The 11,419-nt window shown below is 35.7% G+C and overlaps 1 long non-coding RNA gene across 1 annotated transcript; it reads right to left on the reverse strand.

The window, feature by feature from the left end:
* Nucleotides 1-1,865: 1,865 nt before the first annotated feature.
* On the reverse strand, nt 1,866-3,362 carry LOC128242182 (uncharacterized). The gene is made up of 3 exons (XR_008262558.1): nt 3,349-3,362; nt 2,829-2,902; nt 1,866-1,934 (listed from the first exon to the last, which is right to left on the reverse strand). It is a non-coding gene; the product is annotated as an uncharacterized LOC128242182 (long non-coding RNA).
* Between the last annotated feature and the right edge of the window lie 8,057 nt (nt 3,363-11,419).

Here is an 11,419-nt window from a genome sequence, read left to right on the forward strand (position 1 = left end):
AATATTGAACTTGACCTGTATCTTCTGATGTTACACCTGTGTACCAAAAATTGTTCAACCTGTCTAGCCTTTCATGAGTTATCGCCTGGAAACCGTTTTTCTATTATTAGTAACAGTGACCTTGACCTTGGCCCCACCAGTCCCAATATTGAACTTGACCTGTATCTTCTGATGTTACACCTGTGTACCAAAAATTGTCCAAATCTGTCAAGCCTTTCATGAGTTATCGTCCGGAAACCGTTTTTCTATTTTTAGTAACAGTGACTATGACCTTGGCCCCACCAGCCCCAATATCGAACTTGACCTGTATCTTCTGATGTTACACCTATGTACCAAAAATTGTTTTAATCTGTCAAGCCTTTCATGAGTTATCGTCCGGAAACCGTTTTTCTATTTTTAGTAACAGTGACCTTGACCCTGGCCCAACCAGCCCCAATATCGAACTTGACCTGTATCTTCTGATGTTACACCTGTGTACCAAATTTTTTTCAAATCTGTCTAGCCTTTCATGAGTTATCGTCCGGAAACCATGAAAACCGAAAGACCGAACGACCGACCGACAAGCTCACTCCTATATACCCCCTCAAACTTCGTTTGTGGTGGTATAATAAGCGTCATCGCCTTGTCAGGACCAACTTCTATGTCAAGTTTGATGATCATAGGTTCAGGCATGGTTGAGATATCCCTGAGAGAGGATTTGTTATTTTTTTTTGCATTAAAGGTTATTGTGACCTTGACCTTGGCTTGATGACCCTCAAAGTCAAGAGGGGTCATCTACTGGTCAGGCCCAACCTTTATGTCAAGTTTGATGACCATTCAGACTGAATGGCATGATCGGTCCAGAAATTGTCGAGTTTGCTTTCAAGATCACTTTGACCTTGACCTTTGACCCCTAAAATCAATAGGGGTCATCTACTGGTAAGGCCCAACCTCCGAGTCAAGTTTGAGGGCCAAGGGGGCAGGCATTGTTGATTTATCACTTGGACAACCTTTTACCATTCAAGGTCACTGTGACCTTGATCTTTGGCTCGATGATCCCCAAAACCAATAGGGGTCATCTACTGGTGAGGCCCAACTTCCATATCAAGTTTAATGACGAAAGGTCTAGGCATTGTTGAGTTATCACTCGGACAAGCTTTAAAATTAATTTACCATTCAAGGTCACTGTGACCTTGACCTTTGACCTGATGAGCCCTAAAATCATCTACTGGTCAGGCACAACCTTCATGTCAAGTTTGATGACCATACGTCCAGGAATTGTTGAGTTATCTCTTGGACAAGCTTTGGTCTACAGAAGGTAGACGGTACCGACCGACCGACCGACATGTGCAAAGCAATATACCCCTCTTCTTCGAAGGGGCGCATAATAAAAAAATGTCTTATTATGCACAGCAGTAATTACATTGACAGAGACATTTTTCCTTTGAAGTATTTATAAATTGAGTCAGTAGCTGAGTCCTTGGATGACATAACAGTGTAGTATGTTGGTTATAATATTTGTTTCCTTTTTTAAAGATATGCCAGCATGTATAAAGATGGTCTCTTCTTCCTGTATAGAGTCAACATCAAAGTCCACTGTAAATAGATTCATGTGAGTTGCACGAAGACAGAATTTTCAAGTTTAAACAATTTACAATGTTGAATTGATGTAAATAGTTGCTCAGATCACAGCAAGGGTAAACTGAATCAGAATGAATCCATTGAAGGTTTTGAAACAGTTTCTGTTTGAAGGCTGTTCAACTCAAGCACAATCCTTTGATATGAGATGGTGGCATAAACTGTTTTGTGAATTCTGTCCTTGAAAAGTCTTTGGTAGTCTCAAGTATCACCTTGAAAAACTGTTAAGATGAATTTTGTAGAGATTGGAAAGTCTATTGCTCTTTCGGTAATTTTCATTCTAGGTTCTGAAGTATTTGTGACATGGCGCTGAGTCTCTGAAACGAAAAACAAAAATTATTTCAGAGCAAAAAAAACAATGATAAAAAAAAATTGAGTACATATACAAAATATTTTAAATTTACACCATTTAACAGTCACAGAATATTTCAAAGAGCCACTTGTAAAATACGTATAATAAAACATCAGTTGTTTTCTCAGTTAAATAAAGGGCACAAGCCGGATTTATAGACCTAATAATTAGGACCTATACATCATATACAAATATAATACAATAACATTAGTGTATTGTCTCTGACACGACAGACGGCTATAATGATACCTTGAATTTGGTTCTTTGACAACAGACTTATCTGCTAGAAATCATTAAAAACCCTTATTATTTCATTTGTTTTCTTTAATGCCGCACTCTTACAGATTAACAGTTTTAATAATAGTTCATCTTTTGTCCAGGAATGAGCAAATTTTGTGTAAACATCTGAAAATCAGCGATACAAGAATGCTGACAAAAGATTTTATCGCAGTTTTTCATATTTCTGCCGCAAATTAATGTTTTTGAAAAATGCATAAAACATCAATTTTTGAAAATAAATATGAAAACTTGCAATATGATTTTTTCAGCAGTCTTATATCACTTGTTGCTATGCATTTTCACATGCAATGTTACATATATACAGTATCCAGTGATGTGGATCATTCCATATATATGCTGCACATCTTTAATATTATAATTATAGAATGTGCATCAAACTATATGCATGATAAGCTTAAAAGTTTGTATTAAATTGAGATTTGGTAAAAAAAAAAACTACAAACTGACTGCAAATACATACATAATGTATGATTTCCACTTGATTCGCTCTTGCGGTGTATTTACTTTTATCTTGCTTATAAATAACACAAGTAAACCGGAAATATGGGAATTTAGTTACCCATCCAGAAACCTGCAGTTCTGTGTAACAATCTGTCCCGACTAGTTACCAGCATCTTGGATCGATGTCAAGATCTGAAATAAAAAATGAATAATCTATTTATTTATAAACAGGCTGTTTTCTTTCTGAAGCTTAAAATATGGTTGACAATTTTCTTTAAATGCAAGGTGGTTTCTGTTTTAAGAAAGCCATTGCTTGAGCTCAAGTAGTCATCAGTCGTGGGGTTCAAGATCTGAACCTGTCCCACTTTTGCACCCAGGTTTACCGTACTAATATTATACCGTTCATGAGTTTGTCCTAGTCTAAAATATTAGACGTGTTATACGGGATTCTTCCAATCCCTAACGTCTAAACGGGAATGTGCAAAAAACGGGGGTGTTTTAAAAATATTGAAATTGTTTTAAGTGAAGTATTTTATGGTTGAAATTGATCATAAAGAGTTATATTCATATTTTACCATGTAAGTGAAATGCTATTTTGCACTAAACAAGCATTTAATGCATTAAAACAAGTTGTTTACCTTTCCAATAAAACGAAAGTTGACTGACACAGACAACAATTATGCGAAGGGGAACAACTCGATACAATCGTAATAACTCGGCCTCCTCCGACAAAGCTTCGAGATAGACCTCGTTATACAATCGTAACAACTCGGCCATGGCCGAAATGTTCCGAGCGATTTAAAACTGTGCCCTGAAGCCTTGCAGGTGCCCTTCATGTATATATCGTTATGTTTTGACATAATGAAATGAAGAAAAGCCGTCAAACTCGTAATTATAAGTTGGATATTTATTTTTTGTGTACGGAACTAATATAAAATAACATTATCTGGTAATATTTCTTGTTTTTATGATATTTTATAGACGCTATATGCTTTAACCGGGAATCCTGATCGGAACAACTACCCACTTTTGATACTAAACAATTTGTACGTGAAGAATTTGCCATATCAAAAATCTCAAAAAAATCCGTCAACGTACAATTATTTGGACTAGAGTTTGTCCAAGTACTAACCCACAAAGGTCAGATTGTTTGCAAATTAAGTTATCAGGAACAGTTTGTCGAGCTGGTTGAACAATTCAACTGCAAGCTTTAAGTTATTTTAAGTTCTAAGGGCCTGTGAGCCAAGTTGATAGAGCACAAACTTGCAAACAGGGAGTCCCCAGTCCCAAGTCCCATTACTAGCTGCAATGTTTTCAGAATCCCAAGAAAATTGAATAAAAAGTAGTTTGGGACAAACAAGTCTCCCAACTGTGACCAATAGAGCTTATGCTTACCTTCTGGCTGCTCTGGATATTTTAAAAAAATACTTTTTGACCCATCCCACTCCCGCATCCCCACCCCCAGGCAACTTTTAAATTTATAAGCTTCAATGTTGATTTAGAATTTCTGAACACTATTAGAGACATGATAATCTTGTAAATAAGTCAAAGCAAGTTATTGAAAAATGATAAAAACTTTGACAGATGAAATGACAAATCAGTGTAAACACCGTCATAAAATCAGTGGGTCACGGACACTACGGACCATGGACATTACGGACCAGACATTACGGACCAGATTTAGGGACACTACGGACCAGATGCAGGGACATTACGGATTAGATTTAGGGAAATTACGGACCAGATTGTTTCTTTCGTAATATACCGCCGATAATTACGGGTACAATTATAACTAATAAACACTAATTAAGGCAACAGAAATTGCCAGTTTTAAACATCAGTTTGCAAGAATTGCAACAAACACATATCGTTTATTTAATATAAAGTAAAAATTAAAGCAAGAGTTGCGGTTTACATCCTCACAATTTCCTCTGCCATAAAACTGAATAGATCTATAAGTATGCCGTGCGCTCGTTGTATCCCCAGTCCAGGCGCATGAAATACCGATTATGTGCAAGCTTGTTAAGGAAAGGAAGATGTGCCGCTACCAACGCAAGGCTTCAACCTTGACACAAGGCCGGCTCATGAAGCTTTTGGCGGAGTATTCTGCTTACGATTTGTCTACAAGCAGTCTGCTCAAAGCATGTGCGAGACTTTTTGGGCCTGTTTAAATATGAATGGTGGCTTTGGTGACATTCGCTGTATTGTTATTGTTGTATTGCATTCGCGATTCATGTATACACTGATATGTCCTTATATGTTCTCGAATTATTTTGGGAAATAAACTGTTTTGGAAAATATTTCTTCTGTTGCTTTTAATTGATTTAACTGCCAACCTTTCAAATTTCGTTGATTATTATTCACATAATTGTTATAAATACATAGGTCTTTAACACCTTTTAGAAATTCACAAGATTTTATATTGAATCATTGATCTATTCGAATACTCATATTCAAGTATTTATTAACAAATTAAAAACCTCGCGCAGGAAAAAATCAAGATAAAATAAATCATGCATTCTTAAGTAATGTATTTTAAACATATCCTTTGTGCTTTAGAATTATAGGTTTATTGCATAATTATTAATGTTCTTGTAAGCTGTTGAATATTACTGGTGTTTTAAGCATTGGTCGCACTCTTTCTTCGACCGAGGCAGGCGGTAAATCGGTTTGTAACTTTTCAGCCGATTGCCCCTACTATGAACAGATGAACGCTGCCCTGAGCGGGCACCGTCCAACCAGCATTGTGAGGTAAATATTGTTTATTGAATGTGTTTGTAACTAACGCATTGAATCTGATTTGTTGAGTGGCTATGATTGTGCTAAAGATGCATTTGTTGCGAAGCATGCTTTGCTTGATCACTCCATGGGAATGCATAATTCATTTCTGCAACAAGTAGAGGCTAGTATGCGAAGAATTCAACTTGCAGAGGCTGAGTTAAACCATGAGAGCCAAGATGATTGTGATGTAGACATTGATTTTAGACCATGTGATGTGCAGAGATATTTTGACCTGCATCAATACAGCTCTAATACTATTGACACTGAATCTACACATTACCACCAACTTTCAGCTTGTTCTATGAATGTGTCAACATTTGAGACATCTGTACAGACTCTTACTACATGCCAGAAGCGTGCAATTAACATTGTGCAACATCACTTCTCGCATAACATTCAAGAGCCGCTTCGGCTTTTTATAACAGGGGTAGCTACAATAATGAGCGATCAGGGATACTCTTTTTATTATTTAGACATTTCTTATGTATCCCTGTAACGCTACAACTCTCTACCATTTAACAACGGGCGAAATGATATACTGTAATAATATGCATTGATGTTGAATAATAATGACAAAGTTGTTCAATTTTTATCCGACAGTGATCTGAACTTGATTAAATTGGTCATTAGAGTTGTTATTTTTACATTACTATATTATGGGTCACGAATACCGTTATACATGTACCCAACCAGTCAGATTTGTCCCAGATTTACCGATATCGGGATACTTGATAAACAATCGACACTTGTACGTGTTTTATGATAACTTAACATGTTTTTTGGGCATACTGACATAACTTAATATGTGTTTAATAGTAGGCAATAATATTTTCGTAGAAATTTGAATTTATAACGGAGATAATTTAAAATTGTGGCCGCGAGGATTCTCTGCGCAAGGACCGCTTGCTACTTTTTGCTGGGATGGTAGACGTCACGAGTCTGCCATATTAAACAAATTGTCAAAAGACTCGTTGACGGCCATTTAGGTGGACTAATAACAGGGGGTGCTGGTGTTGGTAAATCATTCCTTTTGAAAATGATTGTTGCCTTCCTACAATTGTTTACTAGCCAACAGTGTGGACTGTCTCCTGTCAGGTGTTGTTCTCCCACAAGGACTGCAGCTAAACACATTTCTGGTCAAACTATTCATTCATTGTTTAACATTCCAGTTGACAAATACTTAAACTATGCATCTGTTAGTTGGAGACTTCTTTCAGATAAGACCCGTTTGTGGTTCATTTGTTTTCAAAAATAGAGTCCTTTGGGAGCTTTTCAAACCTGTCTTTCTGCGCACAAACGTTCGACAAAATAGTGATAGAGAGTTTGTTCAACTGTTGAATCGAGCTAGAGTAGGAATGTTGTCACAGTCAGATTTCACCCTTCTGAAATCCAGACTAACTGGACATGGAAAAAGCTTGCAAGGCTTATGTATTTTTCCAACACGTGCAGCAGTTTGTGAACATAACAATCAATGCCTTGATGAACAACAATCAAATGTTTACATTGTTCCTGCAGAACATGTATTTGGAGGTAATGATCAAGCTGCTGGTCAAAATTGTCCACCTAATTTCATTCCAACTGATGACCGCGATGCAGGGAACATGCCAAATGTACTCCGGTTCTCCATTGGTTCAAGGGTTATGTTATTGCGTAACCTTGATGTAACAGGTGGATTAGTTAATGGTGCAATTGGAACTGTTCATGCTGTAAGCTTGGATAATAGTGGGAATATATCAGGCATTTTTATACACTTTGATGATATACATTTATCTCAACATACACAAAATGAAAACCAAAATATTGTTGCTTTAAGTATGATAGAGCAACCATTCCCATTTGCTGGCAGGTCAAAAACAAGACGAACATTTCCATTAGCATTGTCTTGGGCTTGTACTATTCACAAAGTTCAGGGAATGACAATATCGGAATCATATGTTGACATTGGCTCATCAATTTTTCAACCTGGCATGGCATATGTTGCTTTGAGTAGAGTTACCACTTTACAAGGCTTACACCTTCTTCGACTTGATACAAAATCAATTTATGCTAATGATGAGGTTTTAGAAGAATATCAAAAACTTCGTGAGAATGCGGAATAACTGTAAATTTTGCTACATGGATTGGATGTTTATGCCTAGTATTTTGGTTTATACGTGGTTGCCATTCTTGTTCTAACATTACATGTTCATAAACTTTTTTTGTTATGAAATCCAGCAATATCAAATTTAACACACTTATTTTCAATACAACCATTTGTCAAATGACCAAGTTTCAAAAATATTTCGCATCAACTTCTTATGATCTTAACAACTTATTGCAACTTTTACATTGTCTATTAACTAATCTACTTTATTATTGACATACTCTCCATTGTTCATGATGAAACTTGTAGCAACATGAAATTTTTAACCATACGAATGCTTTCGCATCATTTGTTAAAATAATTATTATATGATAATATCATGCTGCATATATTTGTGCATAGGGGTTCAATGCATTACAATGCAGCTATGTTCAGCTACTCATTCATAAAACAAAAATAGAGTGAAATAGTACAAAAGCTCTATCATAAATTGTTTGCTACGTTTTATCCTAAGAGAACAGTAAATAAAAACAGTAGCCTACATTTAAGCACATGTTCATTGCCAAATTAGTTATTACTTCCATGGAACATTAAGCCAAAATTTACAAAATCACTCAGTTAAAATCTTCCAACATTACAAAATCAGTTTCTTCACATAAAATAAAACTTGGATAAAATCTTCAGCTGAAAGTTCATTTGTTTGACGATAAATACAATGCATTTCAGTTGATCACGTCACTGCTGTATAAATAGCTTTCAGTAAATCATGTCGCTGTTGTTGAAATAGCTTTCAGTTAATCATGTCGCTGTTGTTGAAATAGCTTTCAGTTAATCATGTCGCTGTTGTTGAAATAGCTTTCAGTAAATCATGTTGCTGTTGGTGAAATAGCTTTCAGTTAATCATGTCTATGTTGTTGAAATAGCTTTCAGTTTATCATGTCTATGTTGTTCCCGGCATCAGGTGTCAATGTTTCTTTGGCCGGATTAGTGGCAGATTTGTAACGCATAAGACTGTCGATCCAGAGGTTGTAGGTTCAAGCCCTGCCTCACTCTACCAAAATTATATTGTCTTTTGTTCCGTGTGCTGGTCTGAAAATCCTGGTGTAGACTCAGGATAGCTCCATAAGTGGGATATATCTGGCTGTGCACTATGCCTTGCAAAAATAACACAACTAACAGTCACACTCGAAAAATGGCCTACGTCAGAGTGCAAATGTAAATAAACATATCTACACTGTCAATAGTTCATACAGGCTAGGTGTCACCAAAAGTTGCTGAAAACTGTAGAAATAATAATTCATTTTAAAGCCAAATGCTACTACAACCTTAATATTATTTTCATTTCCATTTCAGGTGTCTCCTTTGAAGAGATTCCATGACAACACACTGAGTTCAAAGTTCCTGAGGCTGGTAGATGATACTCAACAACCCCCCTGTGAAAGTGGCCTTGTTTGGCAGAGAGGCTGAACAAGCATATTCTCCAGGAGATGTGATAAGGGTCACAGACACATACCCATACAAGAAAACAAATTCCTTATCAACGAAGAAATCAGCTAAAGTTGAGGTATGTTTTTATTTTGTAATATACACATAATTTCTGAACAATTCATAACATTAACCAAAAATATAATTATCTTCAGATTTTTGTTTGTCCTCATCAGGCTTAAATCAAATCTGCACTTTCCATACACCAAAATATCAACCTTAACATTTGAGGTTATGACCCAAAATGTAGTGATTTTTTAATGCCTGTTGAACCCATACTATTTTGGTATCATTTAAAAAAATATCATGAGTAAAGAAACAATTTTATAATAAATTATAACCAGAGTATTAAAATTATTTATTTTCAACTGCTATATTTTAGCTAAATAAAGAGCAAAACATTCAAACTGTTATAACTTTAATAACGAAAACTTGATTACACTACAAATTGTTATTCAGCAACAAAATTTAAAATTACGATTTATGAAAAAGTAAGCCTTCGGTGTCGGATACCTTTTAAAATAACAAATGATCTTGGCACAGGAAATTATTATTATTTGTCATGCTTATCATTTTACATAATGAAACTCTATTCATTTTACAGTTCCTCCCCCAGGAACATATCCCCATTGACGTGACAACAATCCCATCTACTGATGATGCTGACTTTAAAGCAGATGGCAGATGAAACAACCGTTGAGGCAATCACTGTCATTGCTGCCCAGAGTGCGTACTCATACCAGGCATGTGACAAGCCAAGTAAGTTCCATTTACAGAATTGAAACCATTTCCATATAAACTATCTTTGATTGATTTCCCTGAAATCAAATTCTTCCAGGCACTGGATTGCTGTAGCAAATAAAATGAAATAAAATTTCTTTGCACAATAAAAAAAATCAATAAGGTGCACAAACTTTAATATATTTGTTGCACGCACAACAAAATCTTTTAATTTGAAGCCAAAAAATGCTCCATCAAAGCTATTGAATACTTAATAGACAAAAATTTAAAAATAGTTTTAACACAGACTGTTGTCACTTTAAAAAAAATCATTCCACAATTTTACAAATAATGATGCCAAATTTACCTTCTTCTTGCCTGAAACTTGAAAGCAGCAAGAAAGGGAAGGTCCGCGCAAACACGAACGTGGTATTTAATAATGGAAGTCTGATGTGGGTTTGAGTGGTTTATTGCATGCACAGAACATAATGTTTATGTATGAACATACAAACACTAACAATAGTTTAAGTTTGACTCAATTTTCTTTATTATCCCTGGGATAATATCTGACACAAATACTTTCAGTAGTTTATTGTTAATCTTTCAAGAAAGTCATTGTCTCTCTGAACATGAACTGCTAAACTGTTTGATTTACTCCCTAATACTTGCAGTTATTTTGCAAGGCTCAGGTAAAGTACCTGCTCTAACAGAATATATATTTCTACATTACTGGAGGATAATTTCCTTGCATAATCTGATAAATCAACTTGTTTAAATAACTCAAATCATTGATGTCTGCCATTGCATTCTATCATGTAACCAAGACCATTGAACTATATAATGTATTAACCTGTATCAGCAATGTTTTGCCCCCAGCTAGTACACGTGGTCAGTTAATGATATGCAGAATCTATTTTTAGGTTATCTGAAATCCATCTAATAGTCGACGAACAATGCAAGAATTGCATACCATGCATGTCTGCATCACCACAAACGACGGTAGAACCGATCAAGCCAAGCCCATTACCAAAGAAACCGTGGGATGAAGTGTCAGTTGATTTTTGTGGGCCGTTTCCCACAGGAGAATATTTTATGGTAGTTATCTGTGACTACATTAGATACCCATTAGGCCACTACTTTTATATAAATTGGTTTACAAAACCGGCGAGTCTAATTTTCCGAAAAGTACAAATGAATTTCACTTTTTTTCAAAATTATTTTCCCGACCGTATTGATTTTGGTGCGAAACGAAAGAAAAACGAACAGATAAGAGTACGAATGCAGTAGATCTCGACTGGTTTGTTGTTTCGTAGCCGTATTCGCCAATTTATAGTGATAGCATGTGAGCCAGTCAACTGTTATGGCAGCGCCGTTGGCAATGGCGGAATTGACGATAGAAGTCATTCTGTGTTTGAAATAATTAATTAAAATATGCAGGAGTTGTTAAGATAACAATAGCAAAATACATTGGCAAATTTAACAGCCGACACAAACTGTCACGTGATTGTTGTTTTTCCGCGCCAGTTTAGGTCATGAAAATATTGTTATTTATAGATGAAAAATAGAAGTGTCTGCGGCTGCCATCGAATAAGAAGACACAAATATCTGTAATTATATTTGAGAAAAACATTTTATAACAT

Source organism: Mya arenaria, chromosome 1 (assembly GCF_026914265.1).
Source record: "Mya arenaria isolate MELC-2E11 chromosome 1, ASM2691426v1".
NCBI lineage: Eukaryota > Metazoa > Mollusca > Bivalvia > Myida > Myidae > Mya > Mya arenaria.